Source organism: Struthio camelus, chromosome 2 (genome assembly GCF_040807025.1).
Source record: "Struthio camelus isolate bStrCam1 chromosome 2, bStrCam1.hap1, whole genome shotgun sequence".
Lineage (NCBI taxonomy): Eukaryota > Metazoa > Chordata > Aves > Struthioniformes > Struthionidae > Struthio > Struthio camelus.
The window spans coordinates 120260521-120283536 of record NC_090943.1 but is presented as its reverse complement, the minus strand read 5'-3'; positions in this window follow the sequence as shown (position 1 = coordinate 120283536).

The window sequence follows — 23016 nt, the reverse complement described above, 5'->3', positions numbered from 1 at the left end:
AACTGAAGGGGCAGAGTTTTCCTCAAAGGGACTTCTTTATCTGGGGGATGACCAGTGTGCAAAGGTGAGCCACCTGCCTCTTGCCTGCGTTTCCATCCTTCAGCTAAACATATTCTAATGGCAAGGGCAGCCTACCTACCTATGCTCTGTTTTTTTAATATTTGGGGGCTATTTGGGTATTGGTAGAAAAAGCATGATCTAAAATCACCTAGCACACTAGCCTTTAAGACGGTTGTTTTTATGAAGCCCATCTAGCTGTCTGATATGAAACAGTAACTACATGAAACCAGGATCTGTTCTGTTTGTGTTAGGTGTTCAAGACTGTCGCACTGCTGCCACACGGGATCAGGGGACTTTCTACTATGTGTTGCTAGGGAAGGGCTTCAGAGTTCTCAGCGCTGATGGCAGCATCAGAAAAGGCTGTACACAGCAGGACTCACAGCCTCTTGCCACTGCAAGGTATTCCTAGCTCCTATCAGTTTACCTAGTGACAATTGTCATTTTGCAAAATCTTGTCCTGCCATAATGATAGATACTGAGAAAATGCATAGCTTATTTTCCACTGCTGTTTCTCCTCCCTCATTAGTGTTCTCATATACTGCTACATATTCTTTAAGTTTGTTCTTCCTTTAAAAAAAAAAAAAGCTTACCTTTTATTTTATAAGCAGGCTCTTTTCAACACTAATAACATGAAGAAACCTTTTACTGGAAAAGAACAAATAGTTAATTTTTTTCCAGCTGGCCCCAAGTGACCCCTTGTTCCCACTGTGTTTGAAATTAAAGGAGTTTGGCTGTCTTGAAAAATTACAGCTATAGGAAAACTTATGTTTCAGTGTTCTATTTTAAAAAGGAACAGCAGAATTTTAAAAATAGAATCTCTCTTTTTTTTTTTTTTGGACTGTGGCATCTCCAGCCCAAGTATGTTGATGCAATTTCCAAAGCACTAAGAAATGTCTTAGGTCACATTTAAGTCAGGTCAGCCAAATCCAGGATCAGTGAAAAAATGAGTTGTTCGTTCTGTTCTGGAATTAGATCTTTCTTCCCATCCTTCTTCATTATGAAGATATCTTTTGTGTGGTTGAAGCTACATTTAAGCCTAGGCTGAGTGTATTTGTGTACTATCTTTGCATGTTTTATACATTAGCAGTACACTGCATTACTAGTAGGCTGCATACACAATTAAGGCTGATTTTTGAAGTCAGTTAATACAAAGTTTTACATATTTGCAGCAATTAAAAGTCCGTGAAGTAATAGGGATCCATATTTCTTATACCTGGAGCGTGATTCTCCTTTTACTTGCATTGGTTTAACTCTATTGTCTTCCGTGTAGTTAATCCTCACCCTGATATGAGCGTGAGAAAAACAGAAGAAAATCCATCCCTTAATGTATGACTAGGGGAGATCTGCTTTTATAGAGCTTGCTTTATTTCAGGCCCTATCCGTGTGAAGTGAAATGTACAGAGAGAGAGAGAGCAGACTCTGCCACAGGAATTGAACCGTGCAGCCAGTTTCTTCCACTGAACAGCTCACAGCAGGCTTGCCCATGGGTGCCTGCCTGCCTGCTGGCCACGCTCTGCAGCAGCAGTGGGCAGGCTATGCCTGGCACGAGAGTGAAAATAAAATTGAAAGAAGTGTGGACTGAAGTAAAGGAAATGGTAAGGTGGAAATACACTAATTTCATATGTGCATTTTATAAATATTCATTTTATTGGCTATTTCTTTGCCAAAGCATTTCGCTAATGATATGGGGTTTCAAAGTAAAATGAGTTGAACTTTAACAGTGCTATGCTAGGAGTTAAGTAGCAAAGGAAAGTCCAGGTCTTGCTATTTCCTGGTGTTATAATGTTTTGATAATGATGGTACACAAAGACTTGTTTTGTTTAGTATGCACCATATTATCGCATTTCAGACAAAGTCTCGATTCTCTCAATCTGGGACAAAGTCTTGATTCTCTCAGTCCAAGACAAAAACCCAGGATGAATGTTTGACTACGGTATGGATCTGAAATATCCAAAACTATAAAGGAGTAAGGAATCAGATTAGTATCCATTTCTACTTCTAGCTACAATGAAAACAAAGGTAACAAGAATATATTTTCTAATTGGAAGGACATTTTTAGGAAAGATGTTTTATCTCAGTACTCCCTAGCTAATTATGAAATTATAAAGGTGAAAACAGTCTTCCAATTCTCTGCACACATACCAGCGTCAGACAGACCTGTCCCCTCTGTGCTGAAGGTTCGCTTTCATACAGCAGTGAGTTTCCCTTCAAGAGCTCCCAGACATGGAGAGCAGCTTTGTTTGCCATCCCCAGGTGCAAACCTCATTAACTAATGTTTGCTTCTTTTGTGTTTTCAGCCTTCACATAATGAGCTGGGTTAATGGATAGTGAAGATGAGGGGTGAGGGGAAGAACGATAAGGAAAATTCAGGAGTTGGTTTTACACCTTTAACTTGAGTTTTATAGGCTCATAGGCAACCATTTACTCTACCTTGGAGAAGATGATCCTTGTATATCGTTTCGGTTTGTTTGTTTTTTTCCAAGAGGGTGGGAAACAACGCATAGCCAAAACCCTGACTTTTTGCAAGTTATAAATACTGTACAAAATTCCACTTCTGACACCGGAAAATGCTTTCTCCTGTTGTTCAAAGTGACTCCAGATGCTGATGTACTTAGTATGCAGCGTAAGTAACCAGACTGGAATGAAAAAGCAAGGTAATTGAGTTTACATTCATGCGTCAATATTCCTAAGGGACAGACTGGTCAGTCTGCCAAGTTTGCTCCGCGTACGCACACAGAGTGAACTTCAGCTGACTGGAGATTCCCACAGTAGAATCTCCTCTGTGAATAGGGAATCTCTGCTGCTCTAATCTGGTGGAGGTAGTGAAACCCCTCCTATTCTAGTTGTTCCCCCATGCCCTACAATATCAGGAGATGGGCTGAAAGTTTGTCAGGAAATGAAGGAAAATATTGTAGTACAACTGAGTTTTGCTGTACGGGATTTTCCCCTGACCTACGCTCCATTTTTCAGAGGACTTAAGTATTAGCTTCTACCTGGGCTTTCCTATGCTTCTCACTATTATAATATTGGAAAGCTTCACATAATTTGTCTTTCTAGTATACTAGTGAAATGGAGGATTGTCATCTGTGTATGTCAAGACACAGAGATCAAAGTAAAAGTTCAAAGATCAAAGTTTCTTTTAACTTTGGGGAAGTAGTGTGGGACTTTTTGAAGACCTTGGGTATTTTATACTTTAAATAGCTATGTATTTGACTGCCCTTCATTTAAGATAGTTCCATGAAAAGGGATCTCTGTGTGACTAGACCATGCAAACGGCAGCAATCTCCACTGGAGTAAATCAATGTCCAAAACAAAGCAGACAGGCAAGGGACGTTTGAAAGGAGAAACTATTGTGGCCAATGTTCAGTACAGGTTGTAAATATATGAAAGGAAAGCAGAGAAGATCAGCCAGTTTGAGAGATGAAGCAACAAGGGAGTATTAGTTATTGTGGTAACAAGAGAGTGTGGTTTTGAGGAAAGCTGAAACAAAGAGCCTCTTCAGCTGAACTCTGGTTGAAAGGAGCTCATGGGTACAAGCAAAGGAACTATCACCTGCTGTTTGACTTCTGCTGCGTTCAAGGAAACAGAGTCTTGCAACTACCTCAGGGGACAAATAGATCCACTATAAATTTATTCTTATAGTAGAAAGAAGCCTCAATACCTTGGCTCCAATGCTATCTTAAGACAGAAGTCCATGGATATAAGCCTCAGGCTCCCAATCTGAAAGGCAGAAGGCTGCCTCTGCACAATAGCTCTGATGCTAGGTGAGTGGGATCCACTAGATATATACCACAAAGTCAATGGAGACAGGCACAGCAAAGCTCTTATGTCAGATTTACAATTGGGGTAACTCAAAAACACAAGCCATGGCGAGTCGGGATCCTTTGTGCATGCAGGTCAGAGTCTCCTTCACATACATGTGCACTGCCAGGGCTGCTTAGCTCGGCTTCCTTTTCTGAACACTCCTGATCTTTCTTTCATCAGGTGTCTCACTGAAAAATCCCACCTGGTCTGTGGCAAGCTGTAGCTTCCCTCACAGTCCGTAATGAGGATCTGGGGTTTCACCACAGTCACACTGTCTGTGATGAGTACGGAAGCTTGCAGATATGCAGAAACCAGTCCTGATGAACCAGAGGCCAAGCCGCTTCACCCAGTGCAAGCAGGATTAGTTGGCCCACTTGCCCCACTTCCCCCCCAACAGGAAGAGGGGCAGAACTGGAAAAGAGCTGGCTCTGTGAGCAAACAGGAGGGGACCAGACACCACAGAAAGACATGTCTGAGTCCCAACAGTTGAATCCCTGGCGCTTAGAAACGTTCTGTGCAAAAGCAGCTATGAGTCTATTTGCTGAGCTTGGCCATTTCTTCCTCCTTCATTGCTTTCCTGTAAATGAAAGGCACTTGTGCTGGCATCAATGCAGCTAGGACCAGAAACTACAATTAGAAACCTCCCTCTGCAGGCATCCATAGGGGTCCTCTGCTCATAAGTGAAGGCAATGTCATGGTGGTAATAAGAAGTGAATGAACTCAGGCTCTGTATGAGCATGCTGAGCAATGGCTTCTGGGAGTATATAACAGCGTGCCCTAGTAATGGTGGGACATGTGTATGAAGAGGGACTGGCCATGCAGTGGCTTCTCCCTGTGTGCAAGGGACTTTAGGCAGGGGTACTCCTGTGGCAGAGGGCTTAGCAGTGCAGCAACCTTCGGCTGCCTGTAGCAGAAAGCTACAAAGCCACTTGAACAGGAGTTGTGTCATAAAGAGAGCAAATTTCCAACCCTCCTGAGTGTGCAGGTTGTCTGTGGCACTCGGCATGCCCTTCCTATCCTGATAGCTGTAGCAGCTGCAGCATCTACTCTTGGGAGCTTGTAGGGGGCACGGAGCTTGTACTGCCATGCGTCAGGCAGCCAAAGCCTACCCTAAGAAACAGGAAAATGGCAGAGGTGGGTAAGTGAGAAGGGAGTAAACAGTATTTTGCTCAAACTAGAAAGGGCTTCTCTATGCAGAATGGGACCCAAGCCAACATCTTCTGTAAGAGAGATCAAACAGGAGACCAGGACTGGAGAGCAGACAAATTCATCTCTTTCAAGGCTGGAACATTGGTACCCACTTGAAATATGTTTGCAACCCCAGTTTTGCCTCCTTTGTCTGTTTTAGGACTTTAGGACCCCTCCTCTTCCTACTTCTGCCCTATAAAGAAAGGAAATAAATTATAAAATCAGTTCCTCGTTCTTCTGCTCACCTTTTCAAAATTCACTGCAGTATACTACTACCTTGTTCCTCAGACTTTCTTGCTCATCCTCAGGAGTTCAACCTAAGACAGTAATCACCAATGGCATCTCCTTTTCCTCACTTTGTATTTTGCAGGAAGCAGCATTTGGGGGACAAAACTTACTGATTCCTCTGAGCATGGATATATCCTTTCCCAAAACAGAAATTCTTCCTCCTTGGGAAAGGAAAGCCAGCAGTGCAAATCAGAGTTCTAGAGTAAAATATATTTATATAAGCTATATAATGCCTTATAGTAATAAATGACATTTATTATTATGTAAATTATAAAAATAAAATACAAACTATTTATACAAATCAGAACCTCCCAAAGACAAGTATTCAGAATACTGAGTATTGAGTTGTCCCAAGCCACTGACAGCAAGCTGCAACTCCATACCTTTTCCCGGGAAGGGGTAAGAGGCGGTAGGCCTGCAAACCTGGAAGCACATCAAGTAGTTTCCCAGCTGTTAGTGTGGGTTACCATGCCCTGGCTATTATTTCCAGCTCCTGGCAGTGTTGCCGGTCACCATGCCCCGATATGTAGGTTATTGTTTCCAGCTTCTGTTGCATGTTGCCGTGCTTTGCTGCCACGGTCGCTTCTTCCCCCTCCTGCATGAATTGCTGCAGAGAGATAAGAAAGGCCCAGAGGTGGGCAAAACATAAGGCACTAAAAAGTTTGTGGCCTACCTGTTTTTTTTTCTCTCTATCCCAGCCAGAAAGTTCCTCGGCATGCACAAGCCTAAATGCAGCTTGGCACTAATACCAAAGATAAATGTCAGTATTTTCCATGGCTGTTAGAACATTTCCGAGAGTCCAAGAAGATTTTTCTCTTAGGCCATGGCCTGCCGGCTCCCTGGGCCCTTTCCCTCGGCTCTGAACTCTCCCAAGGGCAGCTCAGTGGAGTTTCCTCTCTGTCATCGGCTACTGAAACATGCCAGCCCCAAGAGCTGCCTGGGTGACAGAGTAAAGCTGCTTCCTTGTATGTGTTCCCAGCGGGGTGCCCAAGGCGTGAGCGTGTGGGGAAGGGGAGGCTCAGTAGCCTGGCCTGCTGCGCAACACCACCACCAGGTCCTGCGTAACGTTAGGCAAAATATGGCTGGCGAATGCGGTTTGATGTGATCAGAAAAGAAAATTTACAGTCTTTGACTCTTTCAAATGCTGTAGAAAGAAAGAAAAGCCATACAGCAAGTTGGAGCAGTTTGTGAAGGGCAGCAGGATAAATACCTCCTTGAAAGCAGTGGTTAAAACAAAACCAGGATGAGGAACTGCCCTGTCTACCTCCGAACTCAGCCAACCTATTTCAAGTTAAGCTCCAGACTGCTGCCAGGGAAGCAGTCTTCTTGACTTTGGAGAAAACAGGCTACTTACTTCCTTAACACTTTGATTAAATGAGATCACCGGACAGCATCCTCTGAAGATATGCAAAGATTTCAGGAACAGTGTCCTATTTTTATAGGTAGCGATTATGGAAGGGCCATGACATGAATGTTATTGCTCATCATCTACACGTATGTATAGAGCTTTGAAGCCTGCGTTCTTTTTAAGCATCCAAATATATTCCTAATGAAGACTCAGTTTTAGAACATTGCAGTTCAATAATTCTTCAGTTTTGATATCTTTTTTCCCCCCTCAACATTATTTATTGTTCTTTGATCTTACGTTTGTTCCCAAGAACTCTGTCCAGGAATAGGACAGCAAAGATAACAACATCTTCAGGATATTGCTCAGCAATGAGGTGATGAGTAGCAAGCTTGCCTAGCAGAAGTCAGATTAGAAGAATGTCTTCTATGCTGGGGAATATCTCCTTCATCGCAAGTCAGATTAATGGACTGTTGACTGACCTCTTTGCTTTGGAAAACAGTAAACCAAGTGGCCTCTCTGTTTGTTGGCTCTCATGTCTTGAGATGAGAGGTGATGAATGACGTCTTACAAAGCTGGGCAGTATCCTTCCTACATGTCTTATCATCCTTTTTACTGTATTCCAGGACAGTTCAAAAAAAGGCAAAAGATAGCTCCAGAGATACTGTTTATGATCATTTGTATGAAGACATTATGAGGATGAATTTTGAGATGTATGTAACTGTGAATACTGATCCTACTTCTCCAAATTCATCCCTTTTCTAATATCTCCATTGGGAATTAGATAGGTTTAAAATGAAATGAATGCATGCACAAAGTGTTTTTTCCTTCTCTGGGTCCCAAAAGAGAAATAAAAATACCCAGAACACATTGCTTGTACAAAGTCCATGCTTTAACTTCCACACAAAGACAGTGAAATGTAGCTTTGAGTTGTCATACACAAGGAGGCCTTCACATTTGAGACTATCTCTACAACATAATCTCACATTTTTAAAAGTAGAAAGCGCTATAAAAAATTACATACTTCTTTAGAGTGTAAGCCAATTTCAAGCCATAAAGATAGCCTTGGAGCCTTGTACTGACTGAAGCCGTGGAGTTATATGCAGCATATGCTATGTAAGCAGCAACCCTACCTATGACAGCTACTTGCAAAGCAGAGCAGATTTTCATTTAAAACCAGGATTTCTCTCAGTACAACTCACTATTGCACATTCAACTAAGACAAGTAATCTTTGCAGCTGTCATAACTTTCACTCCAGGACTAAACTGAGGAGATGTTTGTTAAGCATCAAATTCCAGTCCTTGGACAATTAACATGTTGGCAAGTCTCCTGCAGCAATGTCTGGTGGACAGTCATTAGTACATGAAATTATGCATACTTGCAATTTGATCTTGGCCAATGCAATTTCCTTTCCTTCTTTAGGAATTTTTACTGCCTTTATGCCCAAGGGACAGATAGAGAAGATGATAGTTGTATACAAACCACTTCGGTTGTGAGGCTAATACTTTAAAGTTGATTCTACTTCTGTTTATGGTGAAACTCTGCTCTACAAAGCCTGTTCTAACAGATCTGTGACATTTAGCACAAGAGAAAACAGGAACACATATCTGCATTTATCCAAAAGTGCCTTTTTTAATGATTTATTAAGGTCATAGGACTGGCCTGTATGAGAAACAATGGATTATCTATGACAGAGAGGCAAAATGGAGAGAGTTGTTGTCATTAGGTAGGATTTACTTCCTTCCACAATAGAATAATTTATGTTTTTCTTTAAAGATAAGTTAACACTTTTTAGGAATTTAAGATTTGAATTAGCCTGACTATGGAAATTATCTTAACTGTATATGCAATGTCAAGTGGCAGGTTTGCCTCTGTCCCAAGTTACAGAGCACTTCAGAGTTCAGATGAAACAGGCCAGGGTAATCTTAGTAAATAAAAAAAAAGGACACTTCCAAGGAAGCAAAGAGACCTGTATTTTCAATAAAAGCAATACATTTTAGATTATTAGTCATCTCTATATGATATCTGTAGAAAAAGTTTTAGACATCTGAAACACTTTTGGGAAGTTTAACATCCTTATTCCTTTCAGCAGGCCTTTGGAAGTCAAAGTCGTTCATTTCAGAGAAAAACTTCACCTGTGTTCTGTGAATTTCCGTTTGGGATTCATTGAAACGTGAACTGTCAGAAACTACTGCAGTTTTTCTCTTGCTAGTTTTCTCAAGGAAATGTCCAGACAGTACATCAAAATAATAATCGGACAACATAACCGTTTTGAAGACCTGGGTTCTCACTGACACTAAAACAGTACTAGGTGATGAAGCATTAGGAGAAGCTATACAGGGAAAAGCAGGATGAAATTTCTGGACCAGATTTAATAGATAAGAGGGTTGGGAGGGTCAAGTACGGCGGAGGAAACAGAAACTGATTTCTCCTAATTGGTCTTCCAGATCTAGAATCTGGATCAAGTATCTCCTAGCCATGCCTAACATCATACCTCGTTCCCCAAAGCTGAAGGAAACGCAGCTTATGCTACTGCAGAAATGCCAAGAATCTGCGTTTCTCTACCCAAATTGTAGGGGATCTGCTCTGCATTGGCTTTTTCCCCTTAATAAACAAACCAGAGCATCCTATTCCCTGTCCCCCGTGATTAAAATAATGCGATTTAAGCAACAGACTCAATTCCTGATAAATTAGAAGATGGCAGATTTAAGATTCTCTGTCTTTTTTGTCCCTCCCCATGTGCATATGTGTTCTGTAAACTCTTTCATGACACAGTCATATTTTAGACTTTCCCACAGGATGTATGTCTCATTCTGTACAACACAGGATAATCACACCCAGTGGCAGAAATAAATTAGCATTGCAATCTTAATCTGGTATTTCCTAATTTTCCTAATTTCCTTATCCTCCAAATGTTCGACTGTGCTACTCTAAACAGTATTCTTTTAACGTAACTTTTGTATGTTATCGTATTTAAATATATGTATACGTTTTCGTGTATCTCTCCATCTATTTGTATCTGTTAATGTATTGGTAAACACAAAAGAAAAAGATAAAAGTTGTTTGTTTTTAATTCTTTCAGAACCGTTTGATCTCTGCTTGCTTGTTTTAGCAGCTGCCTGCCTGTTTTTCCTAGTATGTAAACTTCAAAGTCAACCAGAGGTCAAAGCTCTGGATGAAGACTGCATAATGAAAACAGCGGTGACTAGCATATGTAATGCGAAGAAACAGAGGAGGTTGTACAATGTTGCCTGTTTCTATATGCAGGGAAAATTATCTGCATCTTGGACATAACATTCCTTGATCTGAACGTTTGATATAGTTGTCAAGGCCTGTATACTTGTCAGGAAATACATCTCAAAGAGAAATGAAGAGTACAGCCATGTATGGGGTGACTTGACATTCTCTGGCTATTCTTGGTTCAGGCAATCTGGAAATAGCTTAATAGATTACTGTAAAAATGCTGGTGAAAAACAGCCTCTTAGAGATTTCTGTCGAATTCTGAGGGCTTCGGGGGTGGGTATAGTTTTTCATTCCCAATTCGTTATTTGCTATTTCTGGTAACAGGAAAATCAAAGGAAAAGAAAGCCCTGGAGAGGGAGCTTCTGTAGCAGAGCAGCATGGCACATTTTTTAGACATGTGCAGTCATGGTACAGGATGTGTCTACAGTTCTCGCTTTTTTTTCCTTTGGGAGAACATCTGTCTTTTCCTTGTTCATCTGCTGGCGGAATCAGGCCCCTGCTTGTGCAGAATCCAGCAGCAGGCCACGAGCAATAGCGAGTCCTTGAGGCAGAGGATTCTTGCCTGGCAGCCTGCAAAATAGCCTGCAGGAATTGGGAACACCTTAGTGATTCACATCCTCACAGTAGCTTCTGCCAGGGGAGCTGCTAAGAAGGCATGAGCTGAGACAGAAGTGGATTCCTCTCTCAGTTGCACTGGTGTAAAGCCACAGTGAGTCCTCCGATTTGGTGTAGGAATTATGGGAATTTGTATAAACGACCCACAAACATCATCTGTTCTGAGAAGTAGTCTTTGCCAGTTTAAGCAACAGGGAGCACAGAAAAGGGACTAGTGCCACCCTCTCTGTGGGATGCATCTCCCCTAGTCTTCCTTGCTTTCATAAGCTTTGGAGACCTTGTGCTTTTCCTACAGACAGCTTCAAAGTATGTGAAGTGACTTGTATGAGATGGGTCAGAACCAAGGATCCCTGAAGCAATAAATGTAGGAGGCCCCTTTGCAGTGTATGCAATGTGATGGAGGTTCTGAAACTGCAGAAGCAAACCCAAGATCCTTCTGCGGGATACTGGTGGTGAATACTTCAGTTACAAAATAATGTAAATTATTTCCCTCAGCTATATTAGCTTGTATTTATTGCTTCTTCTACTCCAAAGTAAATTAAAAAAAAACAAAACAAAACAAAACTATTGCCCAGGTTATATTTAAGCTAGAAACTAGACTGTGGATATCAAGGTAGAAAGGTAGAGAGCTGTGCAGAGCAAACTGCTCCAGAAGATACAAGAAAGGCATTTTTTTTTTCCTCAGGGAAGCAGATGAGTTTTCTACACCTGAATGAATAGCAGGGAGAGATGCAGCACACTCTTGGGTGGGAGAGATGCAGTGACTGTGCTTTTTTGCAGCTCATGCAATAGTAAATGACTAAGAGAGGAATAGGAGGAAATGTTTTAAGCCTGTCTGACAGGCATTATAGGGAGAGCGTACCTTCCTTTCACTTTGGGCCTTGCTGCAAGGGCTAAAAATTTAAGAGACACTTGAAACTGCTTTTAACTTAACAGTGGCTTACTGTCTCTTGTTAATGTGACAAGAAGCAAAATTATTCTCTGTAGCTTCTCATTCAACAACCTTTTTCCATTCAGTTCAAGGCTATTTAACATCACTTTCCCTTAATTAGCTTTTGATCAGTTTTCAGTTCAGCTGACAGTGTTAATTTTCAGACCTGTTTGAATGATTTTTGCAAGACTGTTCATCACTAACACAGTTCTGTTTGTTTATACCAAACTTCTATTCCTCCAAACATTAAGGCCAAAATGAACAAGAAAAAAATGCAGCAAAAAGTTGATGTGAGGAAAGAAAGAAAAAGAGTAAAGTAACTCTGCAAAGGACTGTGTAGAGAAGTGATATAAGTGGTGTAAATGTAAGGGATGCGTTGTAAAGGAGATGTAAGGGAGAGCGTGTGGAAAACAAGAGGAGACACTGCTAAAGAAAAGAAAGCTGTGGGCTGCCCTGCTGAGAGGAAGAGGAAGTGGGAGAAGAAACAGGAGCAGGGAGATTATGTATGGTCTTCAAGGAGAGGATGAGGAGCTTGAAGTGAGGAGTTAAGTGACAGGAAGGAAGCCAGTGTAGTCAAATAAAGAGTGGAGGATGATATAGTTTATGTAGTGAGAAAAAGAGATTACTTTAGCAGTAGTGTTTGGCATCATCTGCTGGTGGATGGCATGTAACGTATAATCAGCTTGAAGGAGTGGTAATGATTCTGCCGGAGACAACCTAGAAAAGAATGTAGTGGCTTAACGTGAACCATTTTTTAACCCAGGGTCTCATATAGAGAGGATGAGTATTGTGTTGCCCTGAGTGACAACTGGAGTGTGTTGTGTTTTGTGCATTGTCATTGATTCTAAATGCCTTTTGTGTTTTGTGTATCTGAAAACAAAGGTCAAGTACTAGCAAATTCTGTTTTCTGTGAGAGATTTAATTAAATCCTAAGGACAAAGGCAGAGTACTAGAAACAGCTACTGAGTATTTAAATTCGTATTATTGTTTTTCAATATCAAGTTTGTTTATAGCTGCTCTGTAACTTGTTTTTTTTGTGCAATGAGGGGAGAATAAGCATTGAAAAAATAATTCAAGATAAGTCTTACAGATGGTATTTCCTGCAAGTAAAGTAATTGTTCAATAGAGGCTTGGAAATAGATGCTAGGAAACAGAGTGAGGAAACACACTGAGCAGGGTGGAACAAGTTGCTGAATATAGTTTTGGTCCTAGTGATTTGGTGAGTGTGAATCGTAGGGCTTGAAATGGACTGCGTTGCAAAAGATTTTCTCATCCTTTAGTGATAACAACAGTAAAACAGGTGGTTTCAGCAATTAATAGCATACTGCTAATCACAACTTCCTCATGAATAACATGAATAAATTGCCCAGTTAACTATGATGTGAAAGGCTCAGGAGTCAATGAGGGGGAAATATTTTCCACTTGTTCAGTATTGAAGTCTTCCTCATCTGTAGCTTCAGTTGACACCTAGAGAATTTAATATTATTGTCATTATTTTATTAGCCTACTATGGCTCAAAGGATTTGAATTTTACCATATCAAACGCTTTTTTTTGCTAAAGTAACATGAAATAAAATTAAAATAATGCAAAAGTCAAGTTATTGAAACTCAATGCAATTAATTTACAGATACAAAACAAGAGATATCACACAGCTTCTCCATGCCAGCACACGCTGATCCTTCAACTCAGCAGGTGATAAGGAAGGAATTCTTGTCTAGCTGGTGATAACGCAGTGCGTATCTGTCTCTGAAGCAAAGAGAATCATCGCATAAATCTAGCAGCGATAACGTATGAAGTGGGGAAGACAGAGAGAATGAAGTCATACGTCTTTGGGAGCAAGAAACCAGCCAGCTTACCCACAGTTTTGAAATGATGTATGAGTAATGCAGCTACTTCTCCCAGCGGAGGATTTGATATACAGGAAAAGTAATGCAGACTGCGGGTCTAAAACCAGACAAATCAGAATATACCATAAATGAAGAAAGGTTGGGGAACTGGGAATCCAGAGCTAATCATGTTCCAGAGCTCTGAGTCCCTCTGAGGAATTACCCTTTCAGAGCACAGCTCGAAACTCACTGCAGATGCAAGTATTTCACACGGGGGCAGTCTCAGAGGCAGCCAGGCCCCAGGCTTTAGCGATCACAGTGAAACCATTAAATTTCATGCAGAAGCTAAAAAGCAGCTAGCGCAGAGCCACTAGCCCTCGTCCTGGTTCCAGCAAGATGTTCTTTTAACAACTAAGGTGTAGCATTTTGCAATGGGTACTGATGGTCTTCTCCCGTACTTCCTGCACAACGTTTCACCCTTGTGCAGACAGAGGCAGCTCATAGGCATCCGTGCCTGCAGACATGACTCAGGTTTGGCAGTCCACATGCAGGGTTTTGCAACAGTCTGACCTGGACATGACAAAGCCAGTAACAAGGACTGCGCTCAAACCTAAGAGCCCCTCCAGCAGTGCTCACACACAGACACTATAAGCATGACTGCTGTGATCTAATGGCTGTTTAGAGGGTGGTCTAAAAATCTCCGCTAAGCTGAGAACAATGGCAGCTAAGAACAGATCGTCTCCTCCGGTCCAGAAGACTGATATTTCTTTCCTCATTTCCTGTGCTACGATGTTACGGTATTATCTCTGCTGGGTTTCAGATGGCTCTCCCTCAGTAAGCCTCTCAGACTGAATGAAATGCTGAATCATATGACTCACGTCAAATGAAACAGGATATTTCAAGCTGACAAGACAAAACGCAGAACACACATCTTTTAGTAGGAGATGCTCTGGAAGTAGGTTTGTAAAACTGATTTAAAGATGGTTGCAGTAACTGCTGTCTGAGTGATAAGACTATGATGTTCCAGTACCTTTTAGGAATGAGTCAAGAAGGAAATAGTAACAGCTAACCAAAATTAATCATGCGGTCATCAAGCAGTAGAACTACTGGCTACAAGAAATTCTTGCCATATTTACACCCAGTACAGATAACATCAGTTACTGCTCACTGCATGAACTTTTATAATAGGATGTATTTATGTTTACAGTTGCTGTATTCAGATTACTGAAACCAGAGGTACTATATCCAAACTATGATAGAGTCTAGGTTTGTTTTAGGGAGAACGTCTTGTGTCCAGCTAGTTCCCAGCACTCCTCTGCAGTGGCAATCCCTTCATTTTACCTAAATATAAAGGTAGCAAATATCTGTGCTAATAATGTCCATAGTAATTCAGACTATGTCTGCACCATGCTTAGCAAATGTGTTTGTGTAATCCAGCTTGCTGAAGCACAGCCGCACGAAGCTGCAGGAACATAGGCTTTGGGCCCTGAACAAGTACTAAGATGTTTAGCAGAGGCTGCTGAAGTTCATGCCCGTTTCGCTGCTGTTGGTACCGTACCTAGCTAGCGAGAAATTAGCTTGGTAAGTCCGTAGGTGCTTAACTGTATGTCCCTTTTCAGTATGCGCAGTTACAGGCAAAAGGACAAACTTCTCGTCTTACCAACTGGGGCTAGTAGGCAACTCAGGTCTAGGTTAAGAGAATGCAACTGCTGCAACTTTATTGGAAAGCACTTATTTTAGTCCTGAATTATTCCACAGTTCCATATTTTGACACACAAAGAGGAATAAATGATTACAGAGGTTTAAACATATAACCCGTTACAAATATTGCTTTTGCGTATGGTATTTTAGGGACACCCTTTTCAGTTTATGAGACTTATAAAGGAAAGCTTTCTGTGCCACACTACCTTTTGTTTCTGTGGTAAATGTTGCTAGAACGTAGGCCGGAAGCAATTTTGCAAGCATTTTTATGGCCATTGGCCATGAATGAGTAAGTCAGATTGTACTTCTTTTAATCCAGCACTTCACAGAGCAACTTAATCTATACTTATGTCACACTGTGATATGAGTGTCATTATGAATCTACTGTGAAGAAAAAGGCAAACATGAAATTTCAGGAGATTGCAGCACAAGATTTGGACAGAGGCTTTCAAGTGTAATTCTGCCCTTAAAAAAAATTTCTCTCTGACATTGTGATTACAGAAAGGAGAAGGGATTGCGGATGAAAGCAATAACACAAAATAATCTCATGTAAATAGTTTAGAGTGTTCTTAAGCAATTGTTTTTTCCTTTCTACTTGCTTCTTTCTTATTTCCAACCTCAAAGTTATGTCTGTTATCCACATACTGATCCACTCCTCATATTTAATGCACAATTACATATAGAGGGAAATTCCACGATTCATGATCAGGTCTAGCAATATCCCAAATAGAATTTGTTGTGGATTTTGCATTATTCGTAGTCTGTGCTGGGTTTGCAGGGCCAGATTCTCTGCTGGGTTCAATTCCTGTTCAGTACTGTTGGGAGTTTGTTACACAGTCAGGTAGGCTGGAAGCTTTTCCAAAGTGCACCAGATGTCAATCATTGCTCAAAACCAGTTTAGGATAATTGAAACACAGTGCTTGAGCCTTGCCACTTTTCCGGTCCTTGTGGGCGTACTGCATTTGGGTCTGTGGAAGAACCAGGCTGAGCTGGTTCTTTTTTTCCTGGCAATTTCTCCATGGCTAAGAAATCACTTCTGAGGAGGTACTACTCTGAGTCCACTGAGTAGTACTTTCGAAACATCTCAGGAAGAAGGCAGTTCGTACCGGCCTCTTTACTTTGTCGCTTTGTCAGGTTATTTTTGCTTGCTGTCATCAAATTTGGAATCTCTGGGCCCATTTCTCCATTTTGTACCAGTCTAAGGCAGCGCCACTGACTTGAAGTAATCAGAGTAATAATCGGCTAAAACTGATGTAAAATTGCCACCTTCCAAGTATCGAGAGCTGAATTACCCGACAGACTCAAATGGCATTTTGCAATGAGAAATAGGAAGTTTGGTGTCTTTTATCTTTGAGGAGAAGAGAGAGAGAAGAAAAAGAGAAAGGAGATTAACCCTTTGCTTCTAGAACTCAGAGTTTTGCTCATACTTTCAAACGAGTAGTTGTCTGTCTGTGGTCACACCTATAAAACTTTCATTTTAGGCTTTGGAATGTTATGGCCAAATGAAAATAGATATATAAAAAATCAAATGTATATCTTCTCTGTTGTCTAAGACTAGACTCTCTCAAATCTTACAGATGTGCTGTAAGAGTAGTAGAGTTCCAGAAACATAACAGGAATGGTAGCACTGGTGTAAAATAACTCTTAGTCTGTTATCCATAGCGCCACGAGAATAACAGAAGAAGCTGAAAATGTCCTGAGCGTGAACAAAATCAATAATTATTAATTATTAAAAGCCACCAAAAATTACTAAATTGACTCATTTATAATTCCTATGGTTGCAATGAATTTGAATTATATTTTGGTGGCAAGTTTAGTTTTTTAATATCTGGTAGACAGCCATATGAAATATATGGATTTTTAGAAATTGCATGTGGTGCAATTTGAGTGCTTTAAATTTAAAGCTAAGAAACAAGACATAAACCGTATCACATGAAACTTCATAATGCAAAAGAAGGTGTCTGTAACTTCTATGTTGCAAAACTTTACATCTCAAGTTATACATCTTCTGCAATTTTACCTACAGAAGGATCATACAAAGCCAACTCCATTTATTCCAGCAAAGTTATGAAACGTGTAATCTAAAGTTAATTATCTGTTAAAGTCCAAAACTGTTAAATTTTTCACGGAACCAAGATAAAAACAAAGCTTTTTATGTTTGCTTCTTGTGAAACATTAATATTTTCTAACATGAGCTAGCCTAAGGACCTCCCAACAAGTTTAGTGTACCAACAATTCTTCTGTGTTTCTGCATCGCAGGGAGAAGATAAAAAGAAATTTATGTTTGTGTTTTGTCTTATCTTCTTTAGATTCATGCTTTTTAAAGTGGAAGTATTTTAATTATTGTTTTGAAAGCACTTTGTATCTGTTTGAAACTCTGTGGATGTTCTGAAAAAAAGTTTAGACAGAATGAAAAACTGAAGTGGGACAGTTCAAAGATTCTATTTTCTAATTCCAGTTAGAGATGTTATGGATTTGACATAGTCTTCAGCAGAGCAAAGCATCCACAGGGAGCGTAGCTATTTAATGTGACATACATACAAGCACAGCCAGGAAAATTAAAGCTAGTTTACTTTTAAACTCAGTCCAGTTTGCTTTTAAACTTTTGTCTTCAGAAGAACTATCTGAGTAAGGACTGCAAAACTAATCCAACTGCGGGAAACGTGATATATGTATATGGGTAAAGTGGGAGTAAGGTGGGACGGGAGACAGAGCTTGAAATTTATTCAGAGAAAGAGTGCTTAGGAGTACGAACTGGAGAAAGAAGAAGAAAAATTACTAATCTTGTAGATAATTCATAGCTAAACAAATTAGTAACAGAAAGTCGGGTTCATGGCAGCTTAACCTGCAAAGAGGTCTATAATGAAGGTAATCACTCTACTTATAACGGGAATAAGAAAATACAAATAATTCTATGTTGTTTTATATCCTGATAGATGATACCATCAGGAGAGTTGTTTTTAGTTCCTTCTTTAATATACTCCTAACTTTCTGCAGCCTTCATTTTACAGGGTAAAGTTTTCCATGCTTCTTCTGACTGGGTTTAGTGGGCTTCTGAAGATTGCAAGCAAGAAGTACTTGGGGCAATTTTAAGCTCCAGGATAGTGAAAAAAAAGCTTTTTCCCAGGCTAAAAGAAGAATTTCTGGCATCTTAACTTTTCCTGTACCCACCAAATGGCTTCAGTGGGAAAATGGTATTTGCCACGGAAACTGTCCTTATTGAGGTATGAAGCCTTCAGCGTTCTAGTGGAATTTTGTTTTGATTTGATTTAAAATCACATTGTGAGCTTGTGCCATATATTGGTCACAGACTTTTTTTGCACTTTTAAAGCATAAAAGCAAAGGGAGCCTGCACTGTGTATGTCTTCATGGTTGATACTGGTTTGAGCCATCTGGTGACCAGATATTTACCCTGTGGATTGGTATCTATCTCTGGACTCACAGCTCCCCTCCTTTCCAGATACAGCAAAAGTTACTTTGGGAGAGCCTACGCTGAGCTGTTTATATAACTATACCCTTGTCTGCTGGCAGCAACTGCTTCTGTGTTTCCGCTGGAGCAGACAATCCGATCCAGTTCACTTCCTGGCTTGCAGCAGTTTGTTTGCAGACCTGGGCCCCTCCATCAAACTTGGCCGTTGGAAAGGATCCAAAAGGTTATTTTTTCACTTATTTCTTGCTCCTACTCCCAGAAAATGGAACAAAAATCCAGGTGCCCCATGTCTTGTTCATCACTCACTACAGCCAGGCTGCGGAGCAATTTCTCCCCGGCATTCCAGTTCTACATCTGAAAAAGTACTATGGTGCCTGAGAATGCACTCCATTGTAAAAGGAAACAGCAGTAACTGTCCTTTGGCAAGAAGCCCCAAAACATTAGGCTATAGAAGATCATGTACCTAGAACTAAAGCTAGTAACAAGCAGCAAAACATATATATTTGCACGCATACATATTGCAATGTTTCAGTGTCTTCAAATATTTGAAAAGGTACTACTTTCACTAAGTATATTCATGCTAAGGGGCTATCCTTTCTGTCTCCTATTATTCAAATTTGTTTTCTCTTCCTAGCAATTTTTATTTTATAGGTAATTTTTACTCTGTTCTGCTCTGCTCTACTCTATACTCTATTTGCTACATTTTGCCTCATCCTGGAAGAACCAAAATGCCTTCTCTTAGTGTACTGAGTGATACAACTAATACCTGTAACGTTTGTTAATATTCTCTCTCTCTCCCATTGGTAGAATTTGTTAACATGTTCACAGTTTGTGCATTTTGCAGTTTAAGCTTATGATCTTTAATTCCCTGAGTTTTTTTTTTTTTTTTCACATTGAGCTGCCGGCGTCCAGAGGAAGCAAGGGAGCTGTACTGCAGTCAATAGTGTGACTGCATTTGAAATTGGCCAACAGGCAACAGGAAGACTATAGCCAATAGAGCAACCACCTCTCAACACCTAACACAGCCTTTTCTTCAAATTTTGCAGGTACACAGATACCAGTGTTGGTGTTACTTTATCATTACCTAAAGCCAGTTCAGTATTGTCTACGTGAGCTGCCATCATTCCTTGCCTGAAATACTGAGAAAGCTCCTGAGAAAGGCCTTTCTGTCGCACAGATGAGCTTTAGTTGTGGTAGACTATTTTCCCGAAGGAGTACCTTTGCTGACCACAGTTTTCATCTCAGAGCTTTGAGCAATATTGATCTGTGCTATTGAATGCCCTAAAGACTACAGCTGAGGTGAACTTGAGTCAGTATTGCATGGCAAACATGAAGAGAGGGTGGATGACCAAAGGCAGCCTTAATGTAACGTGATTTAACTGCTGTAGGTTTCATGCTGACTAAATAGGAAGTTGAATGTGAAGGTACACGCACATTACTAACTTAGCCTAATATGGTGAGCAGGATATAGTCTCATTTGTGCCTTGTGTAACTCTTCTGAAGTCAGTAGTTACATCAGAAATCACCATATCCTAGCTTTTTCTCTCATTCTGTTCATTTAAAAGATGCACACTCAGCGACCTAAAAAATCTGGATGGCCTTTGACTTTACTACAAGGCCTTTGACTTAATCTTTCTTAGCTATTTCATGAGAGGATTGGTGTGACAATACCTGCTTCAGAGAGGGCCCGATTGTTTGCCAAGTATTCTATTGCTGTTTTATTCCTGCTTTTTATTAATTTCTTGAAATATGCACTATTTAAACTGTGATGATATCTGATCAGTCTGATTACTGTAATACAGGATGGATTACTGTAATATAAAATACTATTTATATGATAAACACTACCAAATAAGCTTTTTATAAGTATGGTTTAATGTTCTAGAGGAAGCCAATATAGTGATTCTATACTTTACTGATTTTCTTCTGTATTTATTAGGAAATTGCAGTCTTTATCAACATGCAACTCCTGAGTCAGTGTCAGTTTGTCATATTTGCATCACATTAAAACCAGGAATATTTAAATATCTTATAAAATAGGCAAGATGACATGAATGCAAAGATCATGATTCCTGCTTTGTCAAGGATATTAATGTGCTTGCTTACAGAGCATGGACATGAGGTTACACACAGTTCCTAGTATTAGAGGATATACACTTTTGGAGAGGAAAAAAAACGTTTCAGGCTTATATGCTTAATCAGCTCAGCGTTACCAGTTCATACATATGTTGAGTAGTTTTCACTTCGTTCAACAAAAGTTAGCTAAATTCCAAAGTGAAGCAAGAAATGCAGGAAGAAGAAACTACCCATTTTTAGTTTATGTGTTGTCAGAGAAAAAAATATTCCTAAAACACTGTGCTCAAGGCATTATGATTGGCTATGTATTATGGAACTTAATATTATTTCTAAGTGGCCAATTCTAGAAATATACAAACTCTTAATCTTAGAAATAGAAATAGTCTGACGGAAGTTCACAGGAATATGTGCTTTGAGATCCAAACATGGGAATGAGTGTTTGCTCAGTTAGAAATTATTATGTTACATGCTTCGGTCACACCCTGAGTTACAAAGAGAGCATTCTGTGTGTTACATCAGTCACTTCTAACCCATACCTGCTTTTAAAATTAGAATTTATTCTCCTTTTGGTCTTTGTAGACAAAGCCTCACTTTTACATTTTCAAAGCAGTGCTTACTATGAATGACATTCAGATTGTCTAAATGTCCACCTCTGTGGAAGATGGGCCGATTTTATGCTTCTAAATCTCAGAGAGGGATTCAAAACTTCTCATCTCCAGCACTGCCTAGATCTGTAGGAACCTAAAAGCAATTGGTGTCTTATTTTCCACCTGATAGTTTCCTAGACAGCTGGGTGAAGCACCTCCCACACAAATTCTATTTTAATTTTGATACAGACAGACAAGCACTTTTACTTTACCATGGTTGCTAGAAAAGCCCAATCTGATAGAAGTATTTGAAACACAGTTTACATACAGCTGAACACAAAACATAGCAGCTTCTCTCACCAGAAACACTGGAAAAGATCCTAAGGTGTATTGTTCTAGTGGCAAGATTATTCACTAGCAAATAAACGTGTGGGTTCTAGGCCCTTTTCAATCTTGACCTCTCACATTTCTGTGAATACTCTAAACAGCCATGCGAATGGGATGGGGCTTTTCACCACCTGTTGTGCTGAAGCTGGGCTGCTGTAAAAAAGTAATGCAAGATTCACAGGGCAAGTGAGAGAAAGACACATGCAGCTTTGGGAAAAGAGGCCCGGAAAGGATGAAAGAAATCTTGCGTTCCAAAGACTACCTGTGCATTTTCCCACAGTCATTGGATAAACCACATAAATACCATCTGGAGCACAGCTCACGATTTTGTCGCTCCTGGGGTGATCCTTCCCACTGAGCTACAGAATCAGGCTTCCTCTTACCTACTCTATTACAGGCCTCATGAATTTTGCATTTTTTTCAGATAGGCACTTTGAATCACCTGTTGAGGCCTGGCATCTTTCCTGTATGTATTTTAATGCCCAAACTAGGTGCCTAGAAGCAGTGTGAATTAGGCTCCGTATTTCTAATGACTGTTCTTACCCTGTTTAATATTAGAACTGTAAGAAGCATTGTATTTGTATTTTATTTGCTGCATTGCATATGAAATGGTCACAAGCCTACACAGCAGTTTGCAGAGGACCCGAGAGGTTCTCCTTGGACTGCGGCTGTTGAAATGGGACATCCGCATTTCCACGAACCACCGAACCCTCTGAATCAAAGGGTTGTGATAAAAGCCATCACAAAATGAGTGAAAGTAAACAGGAGTGTCAGGTTGTTGCAGCTTGTATTTTTGCTGTAACTGTACATACTTCTCATTTAAGGAGAGAAACAAAAATCCAGAGAGGTGTGAATAAGGAGAACTGAAATGCAGAACGCCCTTTCTTTTTTTCTCTGGATAAGGTAAGGTAGCAAATAGTGAGTATTCAAGATTGAATAGCTCAGATGCCCTAGCACTTGGATGCAGATTGTTTCATAATCGTGACCTTGAAAGTAACTCATAAGGCTAGTGACTCAGGTTTTGTTTTTGACTGGCAGTTGTTCAGTGAGCAGTGATTAATCACTTGGCATTCTCTGATTTGTAATGATTTTTGTAAAAATGTCTTTACCATTCCTGGAATTGCAATGGAAGCCGAAGAACCGAACCAGCACCGTGGCGTCTGACTTAAATTATTTAAAAATGCTACTCGAGTTTCCTTTCTGAAGGAACAGGCCCTGTACGGCAGTCTTGACATCTAAGCTGAAAACACCACGACGTGCCGCACTGGGTCCGACGTTTCAGTGCTGTACCTGTCCTTCCTGCGGTCCCGCCGAGTTACGCGTGCCTCCTCACACGCGCGGCTCTTGGCGGAGCACCAACCGCCGCCAGCGGCCGCCGGCCCAACAGCCACCTGCCCCTTGGGGGCGGCGCGCGTGCGCTCAGCGTACCGCTGCCCACTGCCGCGCTCTGCAGCCGCAGGCGGGCAGCGGCTCCCCGCCGGCAGCTCTCACAGGGACCCGCTGAAATGGCAGCTCCCTCGGGCTTTCCCGTCC